The sequence below is a fragment of the Camellia sinensis genome, chromosome 12 (assembly GCF_055761805.1).
Source record: "Camellia sinensis isolate YWXY chromosome 12, ASM5576180v1, whole genome shotgun sequence".
In the NCBI taxonomy this organism is placed as follows: domain Eukaryota; kingdom Viridiplantae; phylum Streptophyta; class Magnoliopsida; order Ericales; family Theaceae; genus Camellia; species Camellia sinensis.
This window is the reverse complement of record NC_138972.1, coordinates 42,606,334-42,620,027: the sequence shown is the minus strand read 5'-3', so window position 1 is coordinate 42,620,027 and position 13,694 is coordinate 42,606,334.

The following is a 13,694-nucleotide window of genomic DNA, read 5'->3' as shown; positions in this document are numbered from 1 at the left end:
CATATTTTCCAGCCGACCCCTTTTCATCTGCTTTTGGCAGATATTTTATGCCAGCTGTCACAGCTAGCATCCACAATACACCCATTCCATACATGTGTATGGAGGGATTTGCTCTTTGCTTGGCTTCTCTTAGAAGCTTTAGAATTTGAACCTCTATAAAGAGGGAGCTCATCCTCCCTCCTCCAAGGTTCAAAAAAATTAAGGTTAGAGGGTGAGATATAGTTTTGTATCTATATTCCCTCGTTTGATCCTATTTTGTGCCTTAAAGTGAGTTTTTGTCTTACTTTTGCACTTGAACACCTAGCATTACACCATCCTTGGGTTGCTGAGGCATTAGAGGGTTATTGTTAGGGTTCTTGAGTTGATTTTGATCAAGAAAACCTGCTGGAGCTTTATTCTTGAAGAGTTTCTACAAGGCATTACACCATCCTTGGGTTGCTGAGGCATTAGAGGGTTATTGTTATGGTTCTTGAGTTGATTTTGATCAAGAAAACCTGCGGGAGCTTTATTCTTGAAGAGTTTCTACAAGGGTGAGTTCCTTGCTTTAAATACTCGATTTTGGCTTAGGCTTTTAGCCCTCCTTTCTTATTGTTTTAAGCTTCGACTATAACTGATAAATGTTCTGATTTTGTGTGTTTTAGAACTTTGTTTAAGGTCACTTTAAGGTTTGGGGTTGTCTCCCCCCTCCAAGGCCTTGTTTTAGGCCATACCTTTTGGCCATTGTTTTGGTCTTTGCATGACGTCTCTACCACTGAAATCCAGAGGATTTTCAGTGGTGGAGAGGTGGTTTTGAGGTCCTAAATAGGAGAGGGTCATCCCCTCTCCTTGTTGTCTTTAATGCTTGCATAAATGGCTTATGTGGTAGCATGTGTGTTTAGTTTGTTTTAGCTCCATTTCAGCATGTATTAGGCTTTGTTTTGCCATAATACACCTCTGTTTTGAGTTGGTTTAGACATGCCATGTATGCTTCATACACTTGTCTTGTAATCCTATGATTTGGCCTTAACATGCATCATGTTGTAACATGTGTTTTTAGCATGATTTTGGCTGGACTTCAAGAAGCTTTTATCCGTGTTTTGATATGCTTGAGGTCTGATTTTGGTTGTCTTGATCATCCATGACTTGGTTTGTATAGCTACCATTTAATCTAGCTTGTAGGCTTTGAGTATCCAAGTTGCTAGCATGCTCTATTTGGGATCATTTCAGTGGTTTGGAATCACTTAGAATATTATTTCAGTCCATATTTCATGCCTATAAACTTACACTTATCACTCCTTTAATGTTTTAAAGAGTTTGTGTTTTATGCTTCTTGAACGGATCATTGCGTATGCTTCCATGCTTAGGCCATTTGGATGCTATCTAAGTGTGTTTTTGGCCTTGTCTCGACCTGCATTGGGACTGTTTTGAGTCCCTTTGACCCTTTGGGACTTCCCTTGTATGGCCATGGTTTGAGCCCTTTGGTTAGCCTTGGGCCTTGGACCTTCTTGCATGCTTCGCTTGCTTTATTTGGTTGATTTGGCATCATTCCTCACATATTTTCAGAGCTTAATGCATTGTCATTTTCTCACATTTATCACATTTTGTTCATGCTTGAGGATTGTGCATGGTTGCCTAAGTGTTGGACCACTCACTTGTGCATGATTGTTTTGCATTTTCATGCCTCCAATTCTTGACTTTGGCCACTGATTTGGGCCTATTTGAGAGCTGGCCATATTGGTTTAAGTCCATCGTTTGCATGTTGTTGCATGCTTGCCTTGCATGTTGTTACATACTTGGCTTATTAACATGTTGTTGCATGTTTAAGTGGTATTGCATTTGGCATGCACCTCTTGTTAAGTTGCCTAACATGTTGTTACATGTTTGCTTCACATGCTGTTACATGCTTGAATGTTGTCACATGCCTTGCATGTTTGCATGCTTGTTTAGGTTGCATTGCATTTGGCATGCTTGTTACTATTAGCCTTGCATGGCATTGCCATTAACATGCTCACATTGCATTAGTTTTGCTTGCATGTTTACATCCCTTGTCTCTTGATCAACCATGATAGAGGTTGGGGGCCCCTTTTGTGTTGTGTGCATTTCATTTGATATTAAATGCACATTCGACACCTTTGGCCATCATACATCGAAATGCGTGATTGGTGGCTCGAGGGTTGAGGACCATACTCCTTTGAGTCTTAAATATGATAAGGAGGGTGGTCGTGCATACATTGCTTTGAAAATGCATTGCCATACTCTATTTGTCCTCTGCTGCAGCAAAACAGGATCCTGCAGGAAGAGATGGTCGGTCGACCATCTTCAGTGCCGGCCGGCTATAAATTCTTGGCCGAGAGCCCCATTTTTGGCCGATTACTAGTTACCCTTGGCCGGTGACCATTCCTCTTGGTCGGTGGCCTCCCACAGTGCTCAGAGAGTGATTTTGGAGCATCCTTGAGACTTGTGCAGTTTCTAGAGGTGCAGAGCAGTGCAGACAGAGGCAATATGTAGCATGGCGATGGATTTTCCGAGCGAAGCCACCCGAGCATGCATTTATCCCTCTTCCCGAGGCTCTCTTTACATCTTGACTAGCTTAATTAATTTGCCTAATTAGTTAAGTTTTGTGTAATTAATTAATTAGCTTGTTAGTTGATTAGTTAGTTGATTTGTACTATTTTTTCGGACCCTCCGTCGAGAAGGCGAATTTGTAATAAGTGTGCGTGCGTGTGTGGATGTCTTCCAACCTCACATCTTTCTCCATTTTATTTACTAGTTTTTTATGGTTAGTTTAGGGCTTGTTTCAATTAGCATACTTATGCTCGCATGTTTGCATCATTCATCTATATTGCATGCACTGGGCTCGGCGCATCATGCTAACTGCATTGTATTTCAATTCCAAGTTGAATACATGTATTGAATTGTCGCATCTCATATGCCATTCTTAGGGTAGCCGAGCCTATCTTAGTTGCATTTTGCATGCGTTGCATTAGCCATCTTAACATGAACTAGGATCATGCATGATTACTAACTAGTTTCTTGTTTTGGCTTGGAGTACATTGTAAGTGTTTATGCTTTAGCATCTTGCATGTATGTGAGTGCTAACATGACAGCATGTTTGCCATGAGGCTAATTGCTTATATGATATAACTACCTGAATGCCTGTGGGTGAAGGTTGGATTGCTTGAATTGGGACAATTTATTGAAATCCGTATTTTAGCCTACTTACGAGTAGCAAACCTCAAACCGTTTTCAAACAAACTGATATGCGATGTTTTGTTCCAAATTAGACGATCTAGTCTATGCTTGTGTATTGTGCGCATCACAAAGTAAATTTTAACTAATTAACCGGAATAAGAACATATATGTTTTCAAAACAAAGTATCATGCTTAGTACAGGCCGATCTTCGGATCGGGCGAGCGGGGGTGCTCATAGCTGACCTTCCCTAATCGTACCTAAGTTCCCGAGTCGAGGCAACTTTGGTGACGACGGACACGTGGCCTTAGACACGAGTCAGGGTTTCCTAAATTCTCCAAAAATAAAATATTTAGGTGGCGACTCTGTATCTGGCAAAACAGTCCATGTTTGGCACTTCTTTCTTAAAAATTAGTTTTCCAAAACGATTTGCCGGACTTGGACTCTTTGGTGATTTATTAATCTCACATCGCACATTGTGGGATCAGATTAAGAACCGTGACAATTTGAGTCCGAACTGTGGTAGCATAAGGCCCTCGGGGCGCGTCCATATCCGTCGAGAGGGCCAACTGTTGTAATAAGCGTGCGTGTGTGTGATGCATGTCTTCCAACCCCCATTTCTTTCTCCCTTTTACTTAACCGCTTACGATGGTTAGTTTTAGGGCATATTTCGATTAGCATACCTTATGCTTGCATGCATGCATCCATTCATCTGTATTGCATGCACCGGGCTCGGTGCAGCACATTAACTGCATTGTATTTCAAATTCCAATTTGAATACATGTACCAAGATGTCATTTCACATGACATCTTAGAATAGCCGGGCCTATTTGAGTTGCATTTTTGCATGTGTTGCATTAGCCATCTTAACATGAATTAGGATTATACATGATTTCTAACTAGTTCTCTGTTTTGGCTCGGAGTACACCGTGAGTGTTTACGCTTTACCATACTGCATGTGTGTTATTGTTGCCATGAAAGCATGCTTGTCATGAAGCTAACTGCTTAACTGATATAACTGCTTGAATGCCTGTGGGTGAAGGTTGGATTGCTTGAATTAGAACAATTCATCAAAATCCTCGTTTTAGCCTACTTGCGAGTAGCAAACTTCAAACCGTTTTCAAACAATCGAACATGCAATGTTGTTCCAACTTAGGCGATCTAGTCTATACTTGTATGCTGTGCGTATCACGTAGTAAGGTTAGGTTACTAACCGGAATAAGAACACATGTGTTTTCAAAAACAAAATATCATGCTTAGTACGATCTTTGATCGGGCGAGCGGGGGTGCTCATTGCATGACCTTCCCCTCTCGTACCCAAGTTTTCGAGCCGAGACAACTTTGATGATGACGGACACGTGGCCTTAGGCACGAGTCAGGATTTCCTAAATCCTCCCAAAATAAAATATTTAGGTGGCGACTCTGTATCTAGCAAAGCAATCCATGTTTGGCACTTCTTTATAAAATCAGTTTTCCAAAACGATTTGCCGGATTTGGACTCTTTGGTGATTTATCAGTCTTGCATTACACTTTGCAAGATTAGATTCAGAACCATGACATTAAGTCTGAACTGTAGTAGCTAGAGAACAAAACGGGATTCGCGCCCTCGCAAGCATGGAGCTCGGAGAGTTCCCGGGGCACGTCTATAGGTGTGAGTTATTAATATAATATGAAAAGTTTTTCTAATGCCATATATGCACAGCTCATTAGACAAAATTTCTAATTCTACTTCCGCATCTGGTCCCCATTTAATATTAAATATGACTGTTTTCTTTCTGAGGTTGTAGGTAATCTCATGATTACTGAGCGGTCATGATCCTAACCTCTAGGAGTGGGTTCGGGTCATGACAATTATCATCTCTGTCGAAGATGTAGAGGGAAAATAAATACACATGAGAGAGATAGAGAGAGATGAACTTGTCTCTCAAATAAGAAAAGGAAAAGAAAAAAAAAGAATAAAGAGATAAACGAAAGAGAGAGAGAGAGACGAGAGAGAGAAGGCTTTTGGACTTCATACTAAAATTTATAATAAAGATTGATTTGAATAGTTATGGAAAAGTAGGGAAAGTTGGGTAGTACAACAGTGAGGCAGTGCAACAGTTTGTCAATCTTTTGACAAACTTGGATTGTGAGGAATAAGACTTCACGTATAATTCCAAGACAAACATAGTAATGATATATATATATATATATTTAATAATTGTTTGGTCGATTCGAGTTGACTGGTTGTATATCTAAACCAAACCAAACCAAACCAAACCAAATCAAATCAAATCAAGCCTTAAATCCCATCAAATAGGGTTAGCTCTATGAATCCTTCTTCTCTACTTAATTCAATCCAAGACCATTTTTGTTAGTCAAATTAAGGAGATTCATATCTCTATTTACCACACCAGTCCACGTCAATCTAGGTCTACCTCTTCTTCTAACACTACCATCTACTGTCACTGTATCGCATCTCTTCATTACTGCTTCTGTTGGTCTTTGTTGTATATGACCAAACCATCTTTATCTATTATCTCTTAACTTATCTTCTATCGATACTACTCCTACTCATTCTCGAATATACTCATTTCTAACTCTGTCTTTTCTAGTCTTGCCACACATTCACCTTAGCATTTTCATCTCAGCAACACTCATCTTCTCTATATATTGTTTCTTAGTTGTCTAACATTCCGTCACATACAATATCGCTAGTCTAATAGCCGTTCTATAGAACTTTCCTTTTAGTCTAATAGTACTCGTTTATCATATAAGACTCTAGACACACTCCTCTACTTAACCCACCCCGTCTTAATTCTGCGGACCACATCTGCTCTAATCTCCCAGTCATTGTGATAATCGATCCTAAATAACGAAAATGTTCACTCTTAGGTAGTTCTTGGTTCTCAATTTTCATTTCTTATTTGCTTGCATTGTGACTGTTACTAAAACTACACTCTATATACTCTATCTTAGTTTTGCTTATCTTAAATTTAGATTTAAGTGCTTTTCTTCAAATCTCTAACTTAGTGTTAACTTTTCTAGTATCATCCACTAACACGATATCATATGCAAAAAGCATATACCATGGCATATCATCTTAAATATCGTGCATCAACTTATCCATAACTAAAGCAAAAAGATAAGGACTTAAGGTTAATCCTTGGTGTAACCCTACCGAAATTGAAAATTCACTCGTCTCTCTAACGGGCGATCTAATAGTGGTCACCACACCTTCACACATATCCTTAATCACATCAATATAACCTTTTGTCACCCATTTCTCCTCTAACACCCACCAAATTATATCTCGAAGAACTCTATCATATGCTTTTTCAAGATCAATAAAAACCATATGAATGTCTTTTTTCTTTTCTCTATATTTTTCTATTACTCTCCTCGAAAAATAGATCACTTCCATTGTTGACCTACTAGGCATAAACCTAAATTGATTCTCTGACACCTTTGTTATATCTCATAATTGACATTCCATCATTCTCTCCCACACTTTCATTGTGTGACATACTAACTTGATTTCTCTATAGTTGTTACAATTTTGAACACCTCCTTTATTTTTAAATATTAGCACTAAAATACTTTTCCTCCACTCCTCTAATATTTTCCTAGTCAACAAAATCTTACTAAATAACTTGGTCAACCAAATAACCCCCTTCTTACCCAAACATTTCCACGCTTCAATAGGTACATCATCGGGTCCTAAAGCCTTATTCAATTTTATCTTCTTAAGTGCAAACTCTACTTCAAAGTCTCTAATCTTACGATAGAACCTATAGTCCTGATTTTCCTTATTACTACCTACTTCCTCCCTTTTTGACCTACCTCCATATTTCTCATTTAACAACTTCTCAAATTAGTTCTTCCATCTCTTTTTAATCTTTTCACCCTGCACCAATACCTTAGAGTCCTTACCCTTGATGCACTTAACCTAATTAAAATTTATTGTTTTCCCCTCTATTATCTTAGCAAGTTTGTATATCCTTTTCTCTCCCTCCTTATTCTCTAGTCTAGTGTATAAGTCATCATAGGCTTTCAACTTAGTCTCCCTCACTACTTTTTTAACCTTCTTATTGGCTAATCTGTAGCGCTTAAGGGTTTCCTCAGTTCTATCATTCTACTATTTTTTAAAGTTCTATTTTTTCATCTTTATTACTGCTTGGACCTCCTCACTCCACCACTAAGTTTTCTTAAAGTTGGGTCCTTTTCCTTTCGACTTTCCAAGAACTTCCCTTGAGATTTTCCTCACACAATTGGTCATCGAGTTCCACTAGTGTTTGTAGTATTTTCCAAGTCCGAAGTACCTTCTTTAATCATTCTATTATTAAATGTGTCTAGTTTATCCCCTTTTAAGTCCTACCATCTAGTTCTGCGACGCTCACTATCTTTTCGAGTTTGGTATTGCCCTTTATAGTATAAATCTAATACCAAAATCTTATGTTGAAACGTCAAACTCTCCCTAGGAATCACCTTACAATCGCTACATTTTAGACGGTCCTCTTTTCTTACTAGAAAGTAATCTATTTGGCTTCTAATTGACCCACTAATGAAGGTTATCAAATGCTCATCTTTCTTTTTATGCATAGTATTGGCCACCACTAGGTCAGAAGCTAACGCAAAATGTAAAATACTCTCTTTAGCCTCATTTTATCACCAAAATCATACCCACCATGCACCTTCTTATACCCTAGTTTATTTACTCCTACATGGACTTTGAAATCATCATCTATAACTAGGTTCTCTTATATGGATATCTTCTGCAATACCTTATCTATTTGGTCCTAAAAAACTCTATTAGTTTGATCATCTAATCTTATTTGGGGGGCATATGCACTAATAACGTTCACTATATTCTCTCCAATAATTAGTTCAACTAACATAATCCTATCACCTTTCCTAATGACCGCAACTACATTTTCTACAAGACTCTTGGCAACTATTATTCCTACCTCATTCATATGTCTATCCTTGCCACTATAATATAGCTTAAAACCGATATCCTTTATTTCTCGAGCTTTCTCACCCATCCACTTAATTTCTTGTATGCAAGTTATACTACCTCTTTTCCTTATCATGACATCTACCAATTCTATAGTCTTACCAATTAAAGTTCCTATATTCCACGTGGTTATTCTAAACCTATGATCTTGGACTAGCTTTTTTATTCACGTTCGTCCAAAAAAATGCGAAAACCTTTGCCTATTTTTCACCGCACCTAAGCATTGATGCAGTGCCCCTTACTCACTTTTCGAAACACCCGGAGGCAGGTGCAACGCGTCACTTAAGGGGAATGTCCTAGTATTTAATCGATTCAGAATATTAGGTTTCACGTTATAAAAGATCCGAACAAATTTTTTACATGTTGGCTATTAGCTACCTAACACATAACCCTCTTTCTTTATTGGGGGGGCTTGGGACCAACAGAGTTGTTAAGCAACCCCAACGAAATTTTGTATATCTCTTAAATCTATTTTTAACTGCAAATCTACTAAACTCTTAATGCTTTGTTTGGGATAACATACAAAAGTCAAAAAGTCAAAGAATTACTAAAAAAGTTAAAAAGTTCATACTATTTGTGGGAAGTTTGTGGGGGAAGCCTATAGGGCAAAATTATTATTTTGTCCTTTGACCTCAACTACTCAAAAGTCAAAAAGTTAGTAAGGGTAGAATGATTATTTTGATTTTATTACAATATTTTATTACATATCTTTTTGTAAAAAATCAAAAAATTATTTTAAACATTCATTTTTTCTCTACTTTTTTAACTAAAAAATTAAAAAAGTACACTTATATAATACATCCCAAACAACGTAATACCTGGGTCGGTCGGCTAAGCCGATTCTAGGTCTATGTGAACAGCCTATAAAATATAGGAAAAAGTAGTCTAGGGTCTCTCTCCCATTTTTTGTGATGGAAGAGATCCACAATATTATTTTGTGACGTCTGAGGTCCCTTAACCCTACACCCATATATCACAGAGAAAATTCACTCCCTCTTCCTCTTTCGTACGCAACAATTTCTTCTTCCCTCTCTCCGATTCACTAACCTGACCTCTGTGCTTTACTGTTCACCATTACATCAAATGCATAGAGACTGGAATTGTAAGTATATTCAGTGTCTTCTTCACAAAGTAGCTTTGAAATGCAAGATCTGTAACACTACAAATCTGAGATTTCTCTCAGATTAACGAGAAAGAGGCTTGAAAACACTCGATGATGATGATGATTTGCATGTTTAAGTCCGTATTTGATTAGCGGTGATCAAAACCAGAGTTTGGAACGAAGAGAGAAAGAGAGATGTCTGATGATATGCTACAGAGATTTAGAACGCTCCAACACCCAAACAATGCCATTTTGTGGAGCAGAGATCTTTGGTATCACAACAGTCCAAAGTAAGAGTTGAAGATCAGGTCTCTCTCTCTATCTCCCTCTTTTTCGTGTTTCTTCTTCCCCTCTGTGATTTCAATTCCTTCAAGAGCTTAGCGAATAACTATTTAGGGCTCAAGAATCACAAGTTATTTCTACAAGTTGAAGAGACGTTTCAGGACAGAGCGACGCTAAGCGTGGCGGAGATTGGCGAAATCATGATAGCCAACAAGAACTCATCGAGTAGGGCGTTGAGGTCGGTGATCGGAGGAGCATATTTACCTTTCTCCTTAATTGATGTTTCACAACCTTTGATTTTGTGTTTGTTTTGTGTGATTGGTTCTCTGAAATCACTGTGTGCGTGGAATTGAGAGGTCGGTAATTAAGGATTTACTTCAATTTGTTGCGATTAAGATATTGAAATTGATTTGTGTTTTGTTTGATATTGTTTCACATATACGTTTCAAGAGGTTTGTGGGAAGTCCAGGAAAGGCCAGAGAATTTTCAAAATTTCTCTAAAGAGGTAATTTTGTGGGAAGTCTAGGGAAGGTTAGAGAAGGCTGGAGAGAAGGGAAGACCTGATCATGTCAACGGCTCGATAGCACTGGACCATTAGATTCTAACGAAGCCCACAATCTGTGAAAAACTCAAATCACATTCACATCAGCTACCAAATACCCACTACTACTAACTAATCTTAATCTCACCAAAACAACCATGAAATGCATAACATACGTATACTACATCTGTTCTAACTATTCTATTACATAAATGCCTACAACACTTTGTCACAACCTTTACATTTCAAATTCCCCTACAATTGCTTCACTTTTTTATTTCAAATTTCAAATCTTTATAGCTTCTTCACTCAAACCCAGAGAGAATTCAAATTTCTCTAGGTTTATTTTAACCAATTTTCTATGGATTTTCAAATTTCTTTGGATTCATTTTGACCAATTGAAGGCCGGTGAAGTCAGAGAAATTTTCAAATTTCTCTGGAGTGTTGAGTCTAGGAGAAGCAGGGTGGATTCATTTTGACCAATTGAAGGCCGGTGAAGTCAGAGAAATTTTCAAATTTCTCTGGAGTGTTGAGTCTAGGAGAAGCAGGGAGGGCATAGAAATTTAAAATTTCTCAAGAGATGTAATTTTGTGGAAAGACGGAGAAATTTCTTTGGGAGAGTGAGAAATATATGGAAGGTAGAGAAATTTGAAGAAGGGGAGGGCAGAGAAATTTACAGTGTGAAGTTTAGGGAAGGTCAGAGAAATTTCTCTGGACCAATTTTCTTTGTAACGTGAATTTTCTCTGGATTAACTTAAGGGACCTTAGACATTATTAAAATATTGAATGTCCTTTATGCTATAATCTTAATACTAGGGACCTGAAAAAAAAATCTCTAAAATGGGGGTGTTTGGTGGGGCTTTTTTGAACCAACTTATGGCTTCTAGTTTTTAAAAAGTTATTTTGGACTGTTTGGTTAAATTTATTTCAAATAATTTCTTATTCTAACAACTTATTTTAAGTCAAACAAGCTGATTCTGAGAAGCTGCTCACCCCTTGCATCTGATTATCAACTTCTGCTGTGGACATATTAATTTACGGTTATACTCTTAGATTTTTTTATTTTTTTAAAAATAAAAAAAAGACCCAAATGAATTATAAAATATTATTATTATTTTTTATAAAAAATATAGATAAATAGTAAATAATAAAAAATAAAAATTAATTAAAAAATTACTTATTTAATAAATATTTCTTAACAATTTAAATCTATAATTAAATAATTGTACCAAATAAATTAAATTTTTTTAATTAAAATTATAATCTATAATCTGTTAAGTTATAATTTATAATATATTTTAACAACTGTTCCAAACAACACGACCGATGTACGACCGATGTACGACCGATGTACAAGATCCCGGGCCATTTCCATAAATAAGCTAAAATAGTACAGGAATTCCCAAACTAAGCCTAGTTTTGAAAGAATTCCCAGAATAAGCTAACTCGTGGTTTACAATCGCGAGTTCAACAAATTTTTTTCCGTTTCGCATGCAAGTTGGTAAATCTTAAATTCGTGACTACGAAAAGCGATTTTGATTAAGAAATCGCAGTTACAAAACGCGATTTTATCCAAAAAAAAATTTTTCTTTTAAACTCGTGGTTCTAAACCACGATTTTATAAAAAAAAAAATTTCTTGAAACTCGCTATTTCGATCCACGCTTTTTAACCAAAATCTTTTCTTCTAAACTCGTGGTTGTGAACCACGAGTTCGTTTATATCACAAACCACACCACACCACACCACACACTCACAGCCACAGTCACACCACACACTCTCTCTCCCTCTCTGACACATCACTCACACACACATCACACTTACATCAAAATAAAAATAAATAAATTTTAAGAATTAAATAAATATAAATAAATAAATATATTATTGGAAAAATATATTATTTTTTTTCAAATAATTTTTTTTCAATTGTTTTTTTAATTAATTTTTTTCCAATTAAATTTTTTTCTAATTTAATTTAATTGGAAAGAAATTTAATTAAAAAAAATATATTATTGGAAAAAAATTTAATTGGAAAATATATTATTGGAAAAAAAAATTAATTGGAAAAAAATTTAATTGGAAAAATATATTATGGGGAAAATATATTATTGGAAAAAAATTTAATTGGGAAAATATATTATTGGAAAAAAATTTAATTGGAAAAAAATATTATTGGAAAAAAAATTAATTGGAAAAAAATATTATTGGAAAAAAAATTAATTGGAAAAATATATTATTGGAAAAAAATATTATTGGAAAAAAATTTAATTGGGAAAATATATTATTGGAAAAAAATTTAATTGGAAAAATATATTATTGGAAAAAAAATTAATTGGAAAAAAATTTAATTGGAAAAATATATTATGGGGAAAATATATTATTTGAAAAAAATTTAATTGGGAAAATATATTATTGGAAAAAAATTTAATTGGAAAAATATATTATTGGAAAAAAAATTAATTGGAATAATATATTTTCTCAATTAAATTTTTTTCCAATTAAATTTTTTTCCAATAATATATTTTCCAATTAAATTTTTTTCCAATAATATATTTTTTTCCAATAATATATTTTTTCAATTAAATTTTTTTCCAATAATATATTTTCCCAATTAAATTTTTTTCCAATAATATATTTTCCCCATAATATATTTTTCCAATTAAATTTTTTTCCAATTAATTTTTTTTCCAATAATATATTTCCCAATTAAATTTTTTTCCAATAATATATTTTCCCCATAATATATTTTTCCAATTAAATTTTTTTCCAATTAATTTTTTTTCCAATAATATATTTTTCCAATTAAATTTTTTTCCAATAATATATTTTCCGAATTAAATTTTTTTCCAATAATATATTTTCCCCATAATATATTTTTCCAATTAAATTTTTGTCCAATAATATTTTTTTCCAATTAATTTTTTTCCAATAATATATTTTTCCAATTAAATTTTTTTCCAATAATATATTTTCCCCATAATATATTTTTCCAATTAAATTTTTTTCCAATTAATTTTTTGTCCAATAATATATTTTTCCAATTAAATTTTTTTCCAATAATATATTTTCCCAATTAAATTTTTTTCCAATAATATATTTTCCCCATAATATATTTTTCCAATTAAATTTTTTTCCAATTAATTTTTTTTCCAATAATATATTTTCCAATTAAATTTTTTTCCAATAATATATTTTTTCAATTAAATTTTTTTCCAATTAAATTAAATTAGAAAAAAATTTAATTGGAAAAAAATTAATTTAAAAAACAATTCAAAAAAATTTATTTGAAAAAAAATAATATATTTTTCCAATAATATATTTATTTATTTATATTTATTTAATTCTTAAAATTTATTTATTTTTATTTTGATGTAAGTGTGATGTGTGTGGGAGTGATGTGTCAGAGAAGGAGAGAGAGTGTGGTGTGACTGTGGCTGTGAGTGTGTGGTGTGGTGTGGTGTGGTTTGTGATATAAACGAACTCGTGGTTTACAACCACGAGTTCAGAAGAAAAGATTTTGGTTAAAAAGCATAGATCGAAATAGCGAGTTTCAAGAATTTTTTTTTTTTATAAAATCGTGATTTAGAACCACGAGTTTAAAAGAAA